The sequence below is a fragment of the Panthera tigris genome, chromosome B2, assembly GCF_018350195.1.
Source record: "Panthera tigris isolate Pti1 chromosome B2, P.tigris_Pti1_mat1.1, whole genome shotgun sequence".
Classification (NCBI taxonomy): Eukaryota; Metazoa; Chordata; class Mammalia; order Carnivora; family Felidae; genus Panthera; species Panthera tigris.
Window position 1 is genome coordinate 2,933,300 of NC_056664.1, and position 20,607 is coordinate 2,953,906.

Consider the following 20,607-nt stretch of genomic DNA (forward strand, 5'->3'; position numbering starts at 1 on the left):
CAGAATCCCAAGCAGGCTCCAGGCTCTGAGCTGTCAGCACAGAGCCCGACGTGGGACCCGAACTCACAAACCATGAGATCACGACCTGAGCCGAAGTCGGACGCTTAACCGACTGAGCCCGCCGGGCACCCCTGACACAGTGTTATTTGAAAGTGGGCTTGGGTTAGTTGTAAATATATATTGCAAACTCTAGGGTGACCAGTAAAAAAAAAAAAAGTAACAAAAGAAGTATAACTGATATGCTAAGAAAGAGAAAATAAAATAATAGAATATAATAATGTGAAGTGCTCAATTGAAGCCACAAAAGACAGAAAAAGAGTGGAAGACAAACACAGGAACAACAAACAAAGGCACCAAACAGAAAGTAGTAACAGCTGTGCAAAATATTAATCCAACTATACCAGGAATCAGCCCAAATACCAATGGTCTAAATGCACCAATTAAAAGACAGAGGTTGTCAGAGTGGACCAAGAGACAAGATTAAACTATATGTTGTCTACAAGAAACCCACTTGCAACATAAAGACACATATCGACTAAAGGTAAGTGAATGGACACAGACACACCAGCCAACGTTAGAACAAAGGGAGCAGGAGTAACGTGTTAAAGTCAGACAGAGCCGACTTCAGAGCAAGGAAACCACCAGAGATAGAAAGGAGCTTCATAGAATGACAAGGGGTTCGATTCTCCCTTGACAAAAGGGGCCAATGCTTAGTGTGAACATGCCTCACAGAGCATCAAACCACCTGGGACAGAATGTAAGAGAATTGCAAAGAGGAACAGGTGAATCCATGATCATGTTCGGAGACTTCGTGTCGGAAATGGTCCAGCAGGCAGGAGATCAGTGAGGACGCAGCCGAGCTGAACAGCGCCATCAAGCAAATGGATATCATCTACATCTTCAGACAGCTTACCCGACAACAGCAGAACACACGCTCTTCGCAAGGGCACACGGGACATACACCAAGACAGACCACATTCTGGGCCATACGACACACCTTACCACATTTGAAAGCATTCCAGTCAGACAACGTCTGCTCTCGGGCCCCAACAGAATTGAACTAGCAATCGATAGCAGAAAGATAGCTAGAAAATCCCCCCAAAACCCGGAGACTAAACAACACACTTCTCAATGACACATGGGGCAGAGAAAATGTCTCGGGGAAAAATGAAAAACATCTTGAACTGAATGACATGAAAACACACTGCTTCATACAGTGAAAGAAGCGCTTAGAGAAATTTAGAGCATTGGATGCATATTATTTGCAAAGAAGAAAGATCGGAAGTAAATCATCTAAGATTCCATCCTAGGAGAGTAGAAAAAGAAGACCTAATTATCCAAAGCAAGCAGAAAAGAATAATAAAAATTAGAACAGAAATTAAAGGCAGGAAATCAATGAAACTAAAAGCTGGTGCTTTGAAAAGATCAATAAAATCAGTAAAAATCGATCAGCCTCTCACTAGACTCAGGAAAACAAGGGAAGGGACACAGATTCGTGATAGCAGAAATGAAAGAAAGGACAAGACGATAGATCCCAAGGACAATAAAGGGATGTCATGCACAATCTTTATACCCACAATTCAGATAACCTAGACGAAATGGACCGATTGAAGTTGTAAAGACAGAACTTGCCAAAATTCACACAAGAAACAATGACCCTCAATAGGCCTCCACGTGTTAAAGAAATCGAATCAGTAAGTAATACCATTCCAAAACAGAAATTTCAGGCCCAGGGAAGTTCACAGTGAATTCTGCCAAAGATCTAAGGAAGAAATAATACCACTTCTCTACAATCTCTTTCAAAAGACAGAAGCAGAGGAAACGCTTCCAAACTTAGTGGGGCGAGCGTCATCCTAACATCAGGATCAAACAAAGACGCGGCCGGAAAGGAAAACCACAGACTGTCATCTTTATGAACACAGATGCAAGAATCCTCAGCAAAATACTAGCAAATTGAATCTAACAACGTATCAAAAGAATTATACACCGTGACCCAGTGGGATTTATTCCAGGTGTGTAAGGCTGGTTCCAGATCCAAAATCACTTCATGTAATCCATCACACCAACAGACTAAGGAGAAAACGCGCATGCTCAGAACGGTAGCCGCAGAAAAAGCATTTGACAAAATCCAACTCCCTTTCGTGATAGGAACTCTCGGTCAACGTCTCTACCTTCTACTCAGTTTTGCGGTGAACCCTAAACTGCTCTTTAACAAGTCTATTGAAAAATAATAAATGCGTATATTAGAAAAGAAAATGGTTAATGTGTGTGGAATTGTGTGAAAGGGAGTGAAGTTTTGAATTTCAAGCTGGGCAGGGAATAGATTGAGAGCCACGCCCGGGAGCATGTGGAGGGTGGGGAAGAACGAGATCATTCTGATCGTGGTCATGGTTTTAGCATAAGGCTCATAGAATTTAAACACTTAAAAATGTCTGGGAATGGGATACCTCCTAACCTCAGCATGGTGCTTGTTTTGGATCAAGTTTAAAATGCAGTTGTGGACCCTGACTACGCAAACCTGAGTAGAGAGAAGACCCCGGACTTTTAGGAACCAATGCTGATGAACGCAGGAAACCTAGGTGAGCGCCCAGCCCAGCCCACATGTGGGGGTTTCTGTGGTGTAGCGGTTATCACGTTCGCCTCACACGCGAAAGGTCCCTGGTTCGAAGCCAGGCAGAAACATACCCACGGCGGAATAAACCCTTTTCTCTTGCAACAAGCCAATGCCATGTTTCACATAGACACCTGTCACCCTTCTGACCCAGCCTTCTATTCGCTTTCATCTATGGTCTCCAGGGCACCGTCTCCATCCCTTCCTGTCCCGAGTTAGAGAAGTCATGGGGACACCCCGAGACAGGGTGTCTGTTTTGTGCGCCCGGTCACCAGGCCAGGTGACGCTGACGGGGACCTGGAAGGAGGAGTTGTTTGGGAAAAGAACATAAGCCAGAAAAATACTTCAGGTGGAGAGAAGGCCCTCTCACCGAGTTTGTTTTCACAGTTCTTACAGCGCGACGGTTTCTCAAGTGCCACGTTCTCCAATCAGTACCCTCCAGCTCCCGGGGCTTCTAAAAGCACCGGGTCTCATTGACCGTCACCTTGGACTGCATTCCACTTTCAGGAGTCCTTTAAAATCCAGTCTTTGGGCAAAAAAACCAGACCCCCCAAAGAGGGCCAGCGTCACGGCTGGCAAACCACACGCCCGACTTCATGTTCTACCTGGTTTGAAATTCTCAATGACTTTTCAACAGAAAGCCCTGCGTTTTCATTTCACGCTGGGCCCACAAATCCTGTCACGCGTCCTCCCGAAAGCTCACAAAAGGAGCGGCCGTGCCACCTCTCTGGTCCTTCCGGGGAGGAGCAAGCAGCTGAGAACAGTGCCACCCCCTGCTTGACGACGAATGTCGTGTGGAGGAGGGGCTGCCTTTGCAGACTGGACCGCCTTAAGAGGCATCCTCGCACATCAAAAGGAAAAGATCGGCTAAAACATTAAGATTCTATTCTAGGATTTGATTTTGTTTTTCCCAGCGTTTTATTTTGATCTAAGTACTTCCAGTCCCAGCTGCCTCCAGTCGCCTGTTAGACTTCTTGTTTTCTGCTTTGGTTGGTTCCATCGCCATTCTTCTTACTCTTCCAAGATTCCATCACGTCACTGTACTTTTCAAAATATTCTGCGGTGTCCTAGAATCCACAATCACGGGAGAAGGAGGGGTGGTCATCGCGGCACTCGGTTTGCACAACATGCACGGTTTGTCTCTTTTTCTTGCCTTCTTTGTGGATTGCCTTAAAAGCAAAATGCTGAGACTGCGAGCTTCTTTGGGAAATGTGGAGCGTAGCTATAGAGGTTTAAAATTAGAAAATTACGGCTCGCGTCCAGTTCACAGCATAGCTTTGCCAATTCATGGTGAATAATCTTCTCAGTCTTCTACAAAACGCCTCAGACGGGCAGACTCGACATCTGAGGCTTCCATCAGGTATAAAACCCAAGTTCTGATTTGTTTTGTTTATTTTTTACCCATTGCCTGTATTTGCCTTGGACAATTTCGCTTTGTAAAACCTCAAAGAGGAAGGCCCCGCTGGGATTCGAACCCAGGATCTCCTGTTTACTAGACAGGCGCTTTAACCAACTAAGCCACGGAGCCCGATGTCCCATCCCTCCCTGACGCATGTTGTTTTATGAAATGTCACACCTTCATCTACTTGGAGCCCAGGATGGGGTCATCGACACCGGGGAAAGCTCCTTCCTCGGGGAGGAATCCTCGAGGAGGATTGTCCTTAACTCGAACACCTATGTACCTTGGGAGCTCCCTGCCTCCCAGCAGACGGGCACAGGAGGCACGGGGCACGCTGTGTACACACTCGCGTGCAAAAGGAACAAAACAGGAGGGACACGGCTCCACGGCGATCCTAGGCTCCGGTGGGCACATGACGCTTCCTGATTAGGACTCAGCGGTGCTGTCTGGGAATCGGTCTCCCGGACCCTTGGCTGCGCCCTCGGGATCAGCCATCCTACTGGTGGGAATTTTCTCCTACTTGCAGCTGAAGAGTCGCCTTAGCCGACCTCCTGCCTGTAGTGTGGCAGGTTCCAGCCCCTCTCTTCATTTTCTTTTTCTTTTCATTTTTCCAGGTCCTCTGTCCCTTTAGTTCAAGCTGCGTTCAACCACCCTGCTCTTTAAAGACCTGCGATCTCGTGAACGTTGTTGGAGTTTATTCTTGTATAGTGGGAGTTGGCAAACTGTGACCCATAGGACAAATCTGGCCAGCTACCTGTTTTTGTCAAGTTTTATTGGAACACGGCCACACGTATTCTTTTCACATCATCTGCGGCCACCTTCCTGCTTACAACAGCAGATTTGAGTAGCTTCGACAGACACTGACTGTATGGTCCACTGGCCCATTGAAGAAGAAGTTGGCCAACCTCTGTAGTAAAAAAAGCCACATTCGCAGACCTCATGCAAATAAGCCCTTGTTTGCCTTGGCTTCCAACTGAGCTGCCGTGGCATCACACCCGCAAGAGTTGTGCTTTTGTGGATGGGACGGGCGGGGCAAGTCCTTAAGAGGCTCAGAGGTTTTTCTGCTGAGATACCGCCTTAACTCCCTTTGGAGTGCCAACGAAAGATTTTACAATCACGCCTGTGGCTTCATCTTGAGGCCACATTTTCTGACAGTGCTCTGGATTTAATTCTTGCCTGAAAGTCATTTCTTTCTTAACTTCGGCATCGCTTTTCATCGCGCAGCCGCTGGGGATGACGAACAGCTTGTCTTGCAAGCCCTCTGAGTTGTGGCTCGTTTGTGTTTGACAGTCCTCCCCTTCACTGAAGCCTGAGCAGCACCTTCGCAGTTCCGCCTGGAAATCTCTCTAGCTAAACTGGTCCGTGGGACTGGTTTTCATGTCATGACACTGCAGGCCCTGGCGTTTCTAAATCCCCTACTGCTTCACGAGGAATCCCTTTTCCTCCAGGTTCAAGTAATATTTTCCGCAGGATCCATTTGTGCCTCCTGTGGCTTACCTGGATCTTTTAGAGGGGGGGGGGGATCCAAACCTAAGGTTATGCCTTGGTATGGACCCCACCTGATGCCCCATAAGTTAGGATGTCTCCTCAGGAGAGCTGGTGGGAACCATTTTCAGCGCTTTGTAAGCAGCTTACTCTTTTCCAGTGGCTCCTTTCCCAGCCTCCTGGAGTTTTAACCTCCCCTTGAGCGTGAATCAATATTCCGCCCCGAAGGCACAGCCAGCCCGGGAGCCCTCTCCGTGCGCGGCTTTCTCCTCTCCAGTGTCCTGTGCCCCCCGTATCCTGACTACTTTGGCCTCCTTGAGATGCTGTTTGTGCTCCCAATGCAGGGACCCCGCCTGGCTCTGAATCGCCCTCCGCCCTCGCCCTCCGCCGTGCTGGGGCTAGAAGCTGCCTCCAGGCCCTAAGCTAAAACCTTTGTGAGACTCACCTCTTCCATCCCCCTGCTGCCGGGGATGGGGGCCCTGCACTGACAGCAAATGTCACAATTCCTGTCCGGCCTCCTTGTTGCCCACGAGGGAAGCGCAGCTCCTACAGGCACGCATCCTTCACGGGTGGAGGCGGAAGCCTGCGTCCCTGTCGTCCTACTTGCCCATTTCCTTCTGACCTTGCTGCTGTTCGTGGCTTTTTGCTGCGGTATCATCTATCTATCTGGCCCTTGCTACTTTGGGACAACTTAAATACACTCACCCATCATCCCATTTATCTATTTATATTTCTCTCATGTCCTTTATTTTACACATTCTCCGTTGTAATGGAAGCAAATGCTAGAGTTTTATGTCTTTATCGACTGTGCTTTTGAAGTGGTTTAAAGTTCTTCTCCTCATAGACTTCTGGTAGCTTTATTTTTTACTTTCACATTTGGGAACTAAACTTACTAGCTGATTCTACTGTGTAGCCCGTGTTCAGAACAACAGTAATGGAATGCTCTGGGAACCTTTGTGTCTGTCCATACCTGTAGGATGCTATCTCTGATCTGGTTTTTTTTTGTGGAAGCAGCAGTCGTGTCCAACCCCAGCCTCAGCCCAGTTCTCACCCCAGCGCTGAGATGTCTGGGTTTCCTTCTGGGCTTGTTAAGTGCAGGACCCTTGGGCCCGGTCTCCTTTCTAGGAGTTGAACCTTGATCTGGCCAGAGACAGAACCCAGAGCCGGCCAACCGGAGGACTTGAGGGGGCCACTCCTTGTGGGTGAATTTATCAGCCAAAGAGAAAGATCTGAATGTGGATCCGGTCAGTCTGAACATTCAAAACGAGGGTTGGGTCTCATCAACGGAGATTCGGGAAGAGTCATCTCTGCTTGTCCGGTAGGGCAGACATGACCCCCTCACACTGTGGTGCCTCCCTTCGGTTCCCTGAGGGCCGTGTCACACGCTAGGTGTTGGGTAGCGCCCTCCAGATCTCATTTCAGCTCAGGAGACCCCAAATGTCCCATCGGATCCGTACATTCCCCGCGACGACTCGCAGCGCCCTTGACGGAGTGTGGTCCGCAGACGGAGGGCGGTGGTCACCCGAGTGTGCCCGGTGGGGTTGGCATTCTCGGGGCCCCCCCTATACCGGAGGTGCGGGCTCCCACCCTCCGCTCCTTCGGGGACACACTGGGCTGGCAGTTACAGCCCCTTGCCATTAAAATCGGAGTCACGCATGTGAACTGTGTCCGCTAGGGATTTCCGAATCTACCGCCAGGGCGAGCTCGTTTAACCTCACGTCCCTTGGGCCCCAGCCCCGCTGCCCAGACCCGGGTTGGGGAGGGGGGAGGGGGACGGGAGAGGGAGGGGGACGGGAGGTCTGGGTCGGGGGGGGGGGGGGGGGGGGCACGAGCTCAGGAAAACCGCGGCCTCTCACGTGAGTCCGGATGGCGGCGGCGGGGAGCGGAGGGAGCAGGTGCACCGGGGCGGGGGGAGGACGGGGGCTCTTACTCTCCGTCTCTCCCCCGTTCGTTTTTTCGTTTTTCTTTTCGTACCACACAGAAAGAGCTACTTCTCTGAGGCACAGGCAGTGAGCTCGGGGGGGGGGGGGGGGGGACCGTGGGCGCTCCCCGAAAGCAGGCGGCGGGCTGCTTCCTCTGCGACGACCCGCCTCACGTCCGATGCAACCCCCAAAATCAGAAACCCGGGGCTTCCTTCCTGCGCGGCGCGAATACCGTGCTTGCAACAAAAAAACAGTTGCCGGGGGCAGGAGCCCAGCCACCGGGATGGCCGAGTGGTTAAGGCGTTGGACTTAAGATCCAATGGGCAGGTGCCCGCGTGGGTTCGAACCCCACTCCCGGTAGGGCGAGTTTCTGAAGGCTGGAGGCCCCCCTGGGGCGGCGCCGGCGGCGAACACGGCCCGACCCCGCGCCTGCTTTTCTTCTTGTCCCTCCTACGCTGTCCTCAAGCAGGAGCACCTGCGCGAACCGAACCGATTTTTGCTCGGACCCCCTCCGAGGGCCAGCGTGAGGCCCTCCTCCCCCCTCCCCCCCCCCCACGCGCCGCCCCAAGTCCACAGTCTTCCTAAGGAGCTGCTCCTCCTGCGGGCCTTTCCGTTCCAAGGGGGACGGAGGCCTGGGGCCCCGCCGGACGACCACCCGCCAGGTGCACCTCACGCCCCGCTAGGCTGCCCCTGCGGCTGGCTCCGAAACACGGCTGACCCCGCGCCAGCGGAAGGTGGGTGTCTGCAAACGGAAAGACGCTCCCGCAGGGGGGTGTTAGCTTGCCTTCCGGTCGGTGTTGTTGGGCATCTTTTCAAGTGGATGAACCCCCTGGGTCCCCTCTCGTGTGAACTTATTATATCCTGTACTCATTTCTCTCCTTCCCTGTCAGGGCTTCCTCTTTGGGGAAACAGGAGTCCGTCGGGCCTTCTGTCGGTATGTCACAGGTTTATTTGCCTTGGAACTTGGCAGGGATTTTGGAGGCGGACACTTTGGACTGTGTGCCCCCCCCAGTGATCAGCCTTCTGGTTCAATGTCTGACTTGCACGTGCCTTTTCCTGCTACAAGAGCGAGTGACAGAGGAACGCCATTTCTTCTACCATGGTCATGATTTTTTTTTTGTATCTAGATCTCCGAGGTGTCTGATTTTTCCCTGTGTTTTAATATGCGAGATACAGATCGAACTCTACCTTATTTGCAGAGGATTACCAGTAATCTCAACACCATATTACTGAATGTCCATATTCTCCCCATCCGTTGAAATGCCGGACTACTAAATTCTGTTCTCTAAAACGCATAGGACCAGATGATTGGAAAGACCATGACAACAACCAATGTTCTAATTCTGGCTTTCCCGTGGCCTCTCTGAGCCTTGATTTCTTCCTTTGTTAAATGGAGACAATAACCCTTATCTCACGTAAATGCCTGCGGAATTAAGAAGTCTCTTTGCCTCTGGATAGATTAGTCATCTTTCCCCTAAGAAGAAACTCACACACTTCTTTTGTAGCAGTCCTTAGCAGAAACCCCGAAATCAGATTTAACATCAGATAAAATTTGTCCTGATAGCTAAATTGCTTCTATGTTTTGAGATCAAACATCGAGATTCCACATTTGAACGTTCTCTGATCCTGGGGCAGCTCAGTGCATCATTTTCATGAGCGGCCTTGAATTTCAAGTGTGAACGTTGAGTTTCACGTTTGCTCCTGGCCATCCCCGGCAGAAGGAAGGAACTTCCTGTGTCTTCACGGTCAGAAATAAGTCGGTTTGAGAAAGACTAACGTTCCATGGAGAGGCAAGACTCCTCCCTACCAAAGGTGGTTTCTGTCATCTTTTTTCTCTCCCGTGAATGGGGTAGAGAGAGGACGGGTGGAAGTGGAAGATTTATTTTTTTCTCAAATGAGATTCCAGATGGCAAAGATTTTACCCCAACTGAAATCTGCTAAAGAGAAAACACAGCAGTCTCTCAGTGGTCGGTTAGCGAGGTCGTGCAGACTGGTGCCCAACGACACCGACTCCAGGTTCCGTCACTGCACAAGTTCTCTTATGTCACATCTCCCCACCAGAGAGTCAACTCATCTAAAATTACCATCCCAAACCCATCTCTGCCACCAGGAAGATCCGAGCCTGTTGTGTCAGGCACTTGACTGTATTAACTTCCTCCCGATCATCAGTGATGCTGGCGACTTCCACGCAGCCCCAACCTCTCCTGTTGTTCCTCGAGGCAGGTAGAGTTCCGTGATGGCCTCCAAGTTGCCCTCCCACGGTGTATAAGCCCTGTACAATCCTTCACAGATGCTAGTCTTTCATCTAATACATAATTAATAGCTACCAATTCATCCCTTAAACTAGTTTATATACATAGTTTATAAATATATATATAGACCATAAATGGCACATATATGGTACATATATATGTGGTATATATATATATGTATATATATATGGTGTATATGTATATATTTTACAACATGCATCTTGATATTGGGAATGCAACACTGAGGGAAAAACAAACTGAGTTTCTTTCCTCCCACCCAGGCTTTCTGGGTAAAGGAAGAGACACACAGGTGGCTTTTATTTTCAACAGGAAACTGATTCGAGGAGGAAACTGCGGCTTTCTGGATTGGTTTTGTCTTTGGACAGAAATCGTCAAGCCAGCCACACTCCTACCACCTCACCCTGGGCCATCCTCTCTTTACTGCTTGTGCCAGCCTTCTCCAGAGAAACAGAACGAGTAGGGTGGAATATATAGGTTGGCTCCTGTGAATATAGAGGCTGAGAAGTCATCAGATCTGCAGGCAGCAACTGGGAGGCCCAGGAGAGCCAATGGTGTGGTTCCGGTCCAAAGACCAGCAGGCTTGGGATTCGGGAAGAGCCAATGTTTCAGACGGAGTCCGAGGGCAGGAAGAAATGGCTGTCCCGGCTCAAAGTCCGTCTGGCAAGAGGAGTTCCATCTTCTTCAGGGGAGGGAGGCCCATTTTTTCTACTCAGACCTTCAACTGATTGAAGGAGGCCCACCCACATTAGGGGGGCAAGGTGGTTTACTGTCTACTGATTTAAATGTTAAACTCACCCCAAAACACCCTCATGGAAACATCCAGAATATGTGACCAAGTATCTGGGAACCCCATGGCCCAGTCAAGTTGACCCATAAAATTAACCATCACACCAGTTCAGTGTAAGCAAAACCATGATTAAAAAACAAGGAAGGACAATTTTCACTAATCTCAGCACAGTAAGAATTTAAGAAACAATGCAGTATATATAGTTTTTGCATGAGTAATATATTCACTTGGCTGAAAAATGAGAGAGTATTAGAAGGTTCCTGAGGTCTGTGGTCCCTCCTTCCCCATCTCTGCGGGTCTCACCAACACCTTTACCTCAGTTTCTTATACAACCTTCCCTTTCTTAATGATACTTGCAAATATGAACGTAGTCTTATCTTACCTAACTTTTTACATAAAAGAGAAAATATTTACCCACTGTTCTACACCTCCAATTTTCAGGTTATGGAAAAATGAGATCTCGATTTCATCAGTACTTGGCTTACCAATAACACTTCCCGTTTTGCACATGGCCCAAGTGTGGCTTATTTTCAGATGAGTTTATCCAACCAGGAAAGAGTTGGATCTGAAAATTGCTTTCCCACTGCACCTCTAGAGAAGGGAATGAAAGCAAAGTGTAGGAGCTAGAAGGGAGGAGGAGAACTAGAGGGGACTAGAAGGGAGGAGGAGAAAATGAGATCCCTATTACTTTTTTTTTTTGCTCTTAGGGACAAAATACTTTTTGTCTGACGCAATATAGTGTTCAAAGATACCTGAAGTAGGGGTTTTGAAGCAGCTAGTGATCAAGGGAAATTATATATTCATCCAAGAAATATTTATTAACCTTCACTCTTCAGAATGTAATAGTTATTATTTTTTAGCAAAGATGCTTAAGAAATAGCATTAAGTTAAAAAATGGATAATCCTTTTAAAAAATAGAGGTATGTATACGTACGTATATAATGTCCAGCAGTATCTATACTATAAAATGTGCTTAAGTGTTTACTTAATGTGGGAATATATATATGTATATTTTTGTAGCCATATTTTTTATGTGTTTTGGCAACAATCCTCCGTAATACTTGTATAATTAAAAAGGAGAAAAGTAAATGCAGAAATAGTGAAAAAAAAACAACAACCACCAATCCTTTGGATCTTTATACGTGGAGAAAGGATGAAATACTTAAAAAAAATAAAACTTGATGAAGAATCTTTCGTCCTGACAGCGTAAGGTGGACGCTCAGGGTTCCTTACCCAGGATGGGAGTCGTCTGACCTACAGTCTGTATCAGGGTTAGTGACGAGGAAGGTTGAAACGATAGAAACTTAGAACAGTGAACACTCTTGTTGGTTATCAGGATCCCAGTATGAATTCAGTTCTCTAGATCAGGGGATTCCTACAAAGGTGGTCACTCCCTGATCAAAAGATAAATGTGCTTTTAAAAGACCATGGAGTAGACTCGTTCGGAAGGAAGACTTCGGAGCAGATTCCCCAGATCTAGAGAAGCCGACCCCTTACTGAGACCCTGAGAAGAGAAGGGTTCACGGACACGTGGACACCGCAGCAGAGCGATCTTGTCTCCAGTTCTGCCTCCGCCACGTACCCCCCCAGCCAGTGTCTCACGGTTCCAGTGGAGATAATAACCCCTACGTCACCGAGTTGTGAGGACACACACACACACACACACACATACACACACTGCGTGTAGCACAGCAAGTAGGGAGTGCTCAGTAATCACTAGTTCCTGTGCCCCATAAAAGAAAACCATTCCCTTCCTTGATAAGCTGTCCTGATGAAAATGTTCCTGATTAACTTCTGTAGCTTTTAAAACATTCTAGATGTTCACTTCTCACTTCTCTAACACTGTCATCTCATCCACACTTTTACAGGCCGAACACCTGAGTCAGGTGTTCCCAGCACATCACCCTGGGCCTGGCCGCGAGCCTCCGGCCTGGCGATCTGACTCCAGTCTCCAGGACCCTCTGCGGTCCCACAGCAGCGGTGTCGTGAGTAGCGCCAAACGGTCACTGCCCTTCCACCAGAGTGAGGAAGACGGCTCCGCCAGCCGCAGACGCTGTGCCCGCCAGCAGCATTTGCCGAAACGACACTGTGGGGAAAAATGATCAGTCACAACGCTCCCAGAGGGAGGAAGATCTTTATTAAAACTTCAACTTCACAGATGGAGGAAGAGCTTTGTTAAAGACAATGAAATACTGTTACGAAACAGCCCAGTAAGTGCACGTTTGTAGAGAAAATGGAGGAGAGGCATCCGTGTAATTTAGGAACCAAAATACAAGACTGCCTCTCTGCTTCTTCACACACGATTCTACCCCTTCACTTCCTCCACCACGAAACACACCTCTGATCCAGGGCTCTACAAAGACACCTGAACAGAACAAGGGGGAGAGTCGGGGACACTGCCTTTGGGGTGGGTGGCTGAGAAATCGCCAGCTGCGGGTAGGGAGCCCTCTTCGTTCAGTTCGCTCTCTCTGCTTGGTTTTCGGCTCAGTTTTGGGTCTTCTGATGAGACGGTGTCCATGTGGCTTGGTTGAGATTTTAAAACTCCAACAGCTCCCAAACCCTGGGAACTGTGAAGGCAGAGGGCTCCTGAGAAAACAACTATACTGATGACTCTGGTGGAGACAGTCTCTAATTTTCAAGGAGTGGAACAGGCCCAGAGACTAAGGTGTGGTTTTGTGATCACCCCGTAACACAAGGTCCAAGCTGACAGCGTCCAGCTGTGTGACTGGGACGGAGACACAGGGCCCTGCACCCAGAGGGGCCTCCTGCTCGGTCTCCTGCTCTGCCGTCGCTATCTTGAAATGGTTGATGACCTTCGGCCAAGAGACCCCACAGCTGCATTTTGCACCGGGCCTCACAAAGTATGTAGCTGGTCCTACGTGGTATGTTCTACACTCTGCTGTCAAGAAAAGGAAGTAATTCTTCCCCGGATTCTGCATTCTACCCCTTGTCCAAAGGGCGTTTGGTGCAGAGAGTGCTTCTTGATCCCACTTCTGGGGTTTATACTGCAAAACCGAACTGCAGGAAGAAATCAAGCAAGAACAAAATTTTTAACATACATCCCGAAATCATGGGCAAGCACCATAAGGGACACTAATGCTCAGAACCAAAGAGGAAAAGGAGAAAGTAAGGAAAGTGACTACTGACGGAACTTGAGACTAAGGAAAAGGAAGACCAAAGAAACAAGCTTTATCCACTTCCCGGGAGGCTGACTGACCTTCCTCAATCAGAACCCGATGACCACTCCCCAGACAGGAGAAAGATGGCCGAGCCGGACAGGTGTATGAAGTAAGGACACTTTTGGTGATTTCTGGCGGGTCAGGTCCCCGAGCCACTTCCAAAGTTTGCAGATAGTGCGTAGATACCGAGAGGAACACAAGAGCCCGCGCCAACCCAAGATGGCGGAGAGATAGACCTTCACGGCTCCACTGCAGAAACATGATCCGTGAGCCAAACCGTCCTCCATACTGCGAGACCACTGTTTTCTCCTAGATTTTTCTTTTCCTTGGCACTCTCCTCAACGTTTTTTGTTTTTTTTTTTTTACGTTTATTTATTTTTGAGACAGAGAGAGACAGAGCATGAACGGGGGAGGGGCAGAGAGAGAGGGAGACACAGAATCGGAAGCAGGCTCCAGGCCATCAGCCCAGAGCCCGACGCGGGGCTCAAACTCACGGACCGCGAGATCGTGACCTGAGCTGAAGTCGGACGCTTAACCGACTGAGCCACCCAGGCTCCCCTCCTCAACGTTTTTTTAAAAAGCTCATCAAGCTAAAATCTTCCCTCTAACCCAAGGGCAAGATGTTCGGAGTTCGCTCCAGCCTGTCCTTATCCCTGACGGTGAAGATAAATGCATAGGAAACACCGTTTCTGGGCCTCAGGGAATAACCAGCAACAGAAAGTTCAAGCAGAACGAGCGAGCCGAGAAGGGCGCTGACCATGAAAATCCCACCCGGTGTTAAGGAGGCTAGAACCAGGGACGAATGGCAGAGTCTGAGAAGCCCTCCCTCTCTAGGACCCACTCCCCGGCTGTCCAGGCCCCAGGTGAGGGGAGCCCGTGAATGCGGGTGGGTGTCGGGCGCGGGCAGGAGCGGCTGGGGAGGAGGGGACTTGAGGCTGCAGGTCGAACCTCGTCTCACCTGGCTTGTGCCGGGCGCCCAGACTTCGAAGAGCGTGCTGACAAGGCTCTATTTCCAGGCAGCTCTATTTCCACCCAGGACACCAGGAAAGACCACCACACCAAGGAGGTGGCCAGGAAATGACAGCTGAGGACCCTGTCTCTGCTCGGTGTCTTCATGCTAAACCACCGCTGGAAAGGCATCACCTAAGAAAGGGAAGGGGCAGGGGGGAGTTTCCCCAGACTCTCCAGATTAACTCCTTACCCTTCAAAAACAATTCCTAATGATCCCTCATTCCTAAAACTTTCTTGAATCTCCCATCCTGGCCCACAGTTTAATTCCTTATTTAACAACTACCGTATGCCCATGTCATGCCCGACATTCTGTAATACTGCCTTCTAACACCGCTCCCGGGTCGGCTGTCATCCCCACCAATCCAGACCGCAGACTAACAGCCTCTCCCCCCATAACTTTATCAGGTCCTTCTGCTTAGAAGCCTCCTAAAATCTCCCCAGCACATGTGATGTAATCCTTTGAGTAGCATCCAAGCCCTTCCTTAATCTAGCTTCACCCTATCTCTCCAGCTTTATTTCTGTCTACTTCCTCCAAAAATTCAGCCTCTCTGCCAAAAAAAGTTCACCATACTGTTTCCTAAATCCTGTATAGGCAAGAGTTCCGGTATGGGCTCCATTGAAACCTTCTGTCCCATTGCCCACTAAGTACCATCCAAGTATCTCATTCCCTTAGTAAGCGGATATGTCTTGACTACCCCCTGCGGTGCCTACACTGTTCCAGATGCCTGGTGTTGGTCTGCAAACAGATATGGTTACCATAGGGAGATCTCCCAAGAGTGGCGCAGCCCCTGGGCTCTGCTCGTCCCCATCTACCTGGTCCCCCTGCTTCTCTTCCCTCATCAGCCAGTGTGAATCTATCCTTCAAGGCCCAAGCTTCGGTTGGAAGCTTACCCAACCCCCATGTCCAAACTGTGTGCAGCCTGTGTGAATACATATGACAGTGAAGTCGTGTATCACTTCCAGCAAGGAGGCCAGCGTGCGGCTGGAGTGGAGACAGAGAGGACATCACCAAGGTGATGAGGGCCAGACTGGAGGATCCAGCAGTAACATTAAAGAATTTGGTTTTTATTCCGAGAAGCCATTGCAGCAGAGAAATAAGGTCGGACTCACATTTCTATGGATTCACTCAGTTGCTGTTTTATGATTAGACTACTGGGCAAGGTTTAAGCAAGGGACGCAGGGAGCTACTGCGATAGGGACACCGTATGACATCATGGTGGTCTGGAGCATGTGCTTATTGAGGAGGGCGCTGCCAGTCTCCCACTGGGTTTACTTGGCAGGTAGAGCCACTGGGCTTAGTGATGGATTAGACACGTGAGTCAGGAATGAGCTCAAGGTTTTGGATTCAGATCTGTAAGGACCACGTTGCTTTTTGCTGATATGGGTGAGATCAAGTTGCAGGCACAAGGGGGTGAGAAGCACTTTGATTTCGGACATGTTACATCAGACATACCTTTTTGACGTCCAAGGATGTTAGGTGATGGTATATACTCGCATGGGGATTAAGAAGGAGGTCCAGGGTAGAGACACAGGGATTTAAATCTGAGAAATGTCAGGAGACGTGGGAATTTTTTTTTTATATAATTTTTTTTAACGTTTATTTTTGAGACAGAGAGAGAGACAGAGCATGAACGGGGGAGGGTCAGAGAGAGGGAGACACAGAATCCGAAACAGGCTCCAGGCTCTGAGCTGTCAGCACAGAGCCCGATGCGGGGCTCGAACTCACGGACTGTGAGATCATGACCTGAGCCGAAGTCGGCCGCTTAACCGACTGAGCCACCCAGGGGCCCCGGGAGACATGGGAATTAAAACCATCGCGAGTAAGTGAGTTTCAGTGTGGCCCAAGGAGAGAAACGATCCTAGGACTGAGCTCCTAGGCTCCTAGGAATGATCCTAGGCTTTCCAGGATTTAGAGACCCAGGGACGGAAGTACCCAACGAAGATGACCGGGAAGAAGTAGCCAGTGAAATAGGAAGAGACCAAATGAGAGACCTCTCTCATTCCTGTCCCTGAAGCCAGAAGAAAATGTTTCAAGAAGGAGGAAATGTCTGTGCCAAATGTCATCGATAAGACAAGTAAGGTGAGGAATGAAAATGGATCCTCAATTCATCAATGAAAAGGTCATTGCGACCTTGACAGACACTGCTCGAACGGAACGACAGAGCTCATCAGAAAGACGGGTGGAAGAGGCGGCCCCCTGGAAGAACGGACAGAGGACGGACGGACACGGTAACAATAGACAAGTCTTTGAAGAGCTTGTGGGATCAAAAGGTCTTTTGTTTTTAACACGCAGAAGAGAGACCCTGGTAACCTGAGGGAGACGGCAATATTCCCGAGGCTAGCCCCAGATGAGAGGATGAGCAAATTACCCACGGTAACTAGGAAGAAAGGCAGAACACACACCCGTGAGGTCATAGATGAGGTCATGAGACTGTGTGGAAAACGCCTTCTATTTTCTCAGAGGAAGAGACGGCAAGGTCCTGGCCGAGGTGAGCACGGGGCAGGAGGTTCTGGAGACGGTGACAGGTGAGAAGTTACCTAGAAGAGAGGGCTGGGGAACGGTGTGGGTCACGGGGCAGCACGAAGGGCTCACTCAAGGTTTATGGTCATGAGTTTACAGCTAAACAAGTCAGCCTGCTTTTTTCCAGTTTCATTCACTGTATGGGTGTAGGCAGTGAATAAACAGAAATGCAGATTTTTGATGGGTTGGCATTGCATACGAGTATTGATGAGGCAGGTGGGTCGAGGGGGTGTGCAAGAGGGTGGCTCTAATGGCGTCGGGTAAGGAGGGAAGCGAGGACGTGACGAGGGGGGTGGGCAACACGGGGGGAGGGGGGAGTGGACACAGGTGCCCTGGGGTCAGGGGGCCGATAGAGCTGAGGCCTGAGAGGGGATGAGTGGGAAGAGGTCACGGACAGAGCGAGACGCTTGAGGGTCTAACCATGTCTAAGGCAGTTTAAACCTGCAGCTCTCAGCAGCAAGACACTGCGGACGGACAGATCGGCTCTGGAGGTCACAACGAACCTTTCTGACTTTGTGCATCCGTTGTTTGTTTTGGAGTTTTTAAAGTTTATTTAAATATGAGTAAACACACATTTGGTACTTTCTACCTTTTACTTGTAAGTAGCAAAGGCAAGTAGTGGGTTACAAAACGTGCAAACTATACACACGCGCACGTACAGTCTACACGCAAGACAGATTTACGGCCGTGAGCCGAGGCTCAGGTTGGAAAGCCCTGGTCTGAGCCTGGGCCGTATGAGGGGCTGCGAGGAAGGGGCGGAGACAAGATCACGGGATGAGCGACCAGGGAGCTGGGAGGCCAGGAGTACTGGGAACGGCCTTCCCGGGTACTAACCTCACCAAGAATCACGCCAGGGGTCGTATCAGAGTGAGAGTACTCCAAGGGCTTACATTTTCAAAACACGGGAGGACTTATCCCAACAGGCTGTAGATGACAGCAAAAATAAGGAGAAGGTGTGGCCAAGTCCTGGGGAAAAGCTTCCAGGCTGGGAGTTTTTACGGAGGGGGAGAGAACAGTCTGGAAGAGGTGAGGAGGAGCAAGGGGCTAACACACTGGGGAGGAGCCAGCAGGGGGAGCGGGGTCACCAGGAGAGAACCCGGCTCTGGTGAGGAAGCGGACAGAAGGACCAGTCGGAGACTGAGAACACAGGCCACTGTGCCTGCTCATTGGTGGCCCACGGGGTGACATCATAAAGTGGGGAAATCCTTACGGACCCAGCATTTCGATCTAACCTGCCTCTGCCAGCACAGTGCATGATCTCATGTTCTCTTCCTCTGGCACTCGCTCAACACAAAGCCATCCTTTGTCAGTGTCCCTTTTTCTGCTCTGGAAGGAGGAGGAGACCCCACGCTTGTGAACAAGTCCAGACGCGACTGAGAGCGACGTCAGGGTCACTGAGTGAGTGGCGAGCAGCTGACAGATTCGGGGCTGGGGGCGGGGGAAGTGTCACAACGCCGGAGTGCGGGGAAGACTTCCGGACCCCTCCCCCCCCCCCCACCCTTCCTGGCTTCTCTGTCCCCACTAAGCAACTGAGATCCAGGCCTCCAAAATACGAGGCCAAGGCAATGATGGAGTCTCTTAAGTGCCCACCTCCCCGCATTAGCACTTTCGTGTCAGTGTTGTTTGACTGACATGCAGTCCTTCGCTCAGGGGCCTTTGCCGTCCTTCCTCCTCCTCCGTCCGCTGACTCCACTTTATGTTGCTTCATGGCTCTTTTCCAGCGGAAAGGTTACTTTTTGTTTCCTCCCACCGGCCCGTAAGGTCACCGGGCGCAGGGACCTCGTCTGGGTCCCCCTCGCCTAGAACAGTCTGGCACGCAGTCACCTGTAATACCGGGTGAATGAACGAGCCCGTCACAGAATGACTGCACCAGCGCTCAGAAATGATAAATCACAAGTGGGATCGCCAAAACTGGACCCGTCGAGAGGCAGAGCTGCTTTGCGAGGAACTAGCTGAGCTTCCGGGACGGCCACAGCACCAGCAGGGGGCGGTCCCTGGAGCTAGGTGGCCAGCGGGGATAAAAGTCCACCACGAGCACCTGGGCCGCGCTCCAGGAGCTGGCTGACTTGGTCAAGGTACACGAAGGAAGATGGTATTTCTGGAGCGAGAAACCCTGGATCTCCTTCTCCCCACACACCCACCAACTAGCAACAATGCAAGGACGACCCCCCCACCGCCCCCGACTTTTTCTTTTGAGAGAGAGAGCACGAGTGAGTGGAGGAGGGCAGAGGGACAGAGAGCATCTCACGCAGGCCCCATGCTCAGTGCACAGACCTACGCGGGGCTCGTCCACCATCCCTGGCTGGGATCATGACCTAAGCCAAAATCAAGAGTTGGACAGTCAACTGACTGAGTCCCCACCCCCCACCCCCACCAAATTCCCTTTTTAAGAAATCAAAAACTAAAAGGTTTCTTCATCCTCGGGGATCGCAGAACTCGACTCACCAAAACTAGTAGATTTGGGACACACTCTTGCTGGGTCTGCAAGGATATTCATCACCTTCAACATACCAGAGTCAGTGAATACCTGATACAACACATTAACCGAACAAAGGACTAATTAAGAGGTGCAGAAAAGCATCTGACAAGACTCAACAACCTCTCATGATAAAACCTCTCGACAAACTAGGTTTAGAAGGATATGCCTAAACGTAATAAAGATCAAATATGAGCCCACAGCTAACATCATTGTCAAAGGTGAATAAATGAAAGATTCCCTCTAAGATCAGGAACAGGGCAAGGATGGCCACTCTTGCCACCTCTGGTCATCACAGCACCGGAAGCCCCAGTCAGAGCCATTAGGCAAGAAAGAGAAAGAAAAGGCATACGAATCAGAAATGAAGAAGTAAAATGATCCCTGTTTACAGCAGACATGATCTAACATAGAGAAAAATTTTAAAGACTCCATTTTAAAAAGTGTTAGAATAGGGGCCCCTGGGTAGCTCAGTCAGTTAAGTGTCCGACGTCGGCTCAGGTCACGATCTCATGGTCTGTGGGTTTGAGCCCCACATCAGGCTCTGGGCTGACAGCTCGGAGCCTGGAGCCTGCTTCGGATTCTGCGTCTCCCTCCCTCCCTCTCTCGGCCCCCCCCCCCACCTGTGCTCTCTCTCTCAAAAATGAATAAACATTAAAAAACCTTTAAACTGTTAGAACAGATGAATTCAATAAAATTACAGGATATGATATCAGCCCACAAAACTCATGTGTGCTACTAGACACAAATAACAAACTCTACAAAAAGGAAATTAGGTAAACAATCCCGCTTATTACAAAAAAGAATACTCAGGAAAAAACTTAACTGAGGAGATAAAACACCTGTACACTGAAAACTACAAAACAAAGATGAAACAAAGAACTTACAAACAGACTTCCTATTGGGTGGAAACCTTAATATTGTTCCAATGGCCACACTTCCTAAG

The 20,607-nt window shown here is 49.6% G+C and overlaps 3 non-coding genes across 3 annotated transcripts; 2 read left to right on the forward strand and 1 right to left on the reverse strand.

Moving 5' to 3' along the window:
• Nucleotides 1-2,609: 2,609 nt before the first annotated feature.
• TRNAV-CAC lies at nt 2,610-2,682 on the forward strand. The gene has a single exon. It is a non-coding gene; the product is annotated as a tRNA-Val (tRNA).
• A 1,383-nt stretch (nt 2,683-4,065) lies between these two features.
• On the reverse strand, nt 4,066-4,139 carry TRNAT-AGU. Its single transcript has one exon. It is a non-coding gene; the product is annotated as a tRNA-Thr (tRNA).
• Nucleotides 4,140-7,694: 3,555 nt separating this feature from the next.
• On the forward strand, nt 7,695-7,777 carry TRNAL-UAA. The gene has a single exon. It is a non-coding gene; the product is annotated as a tRNA-Leu (tRNA).
• The last annotated feature ends 12,830 nt before the right edge of the window (nt 7,778-20,607 follow it).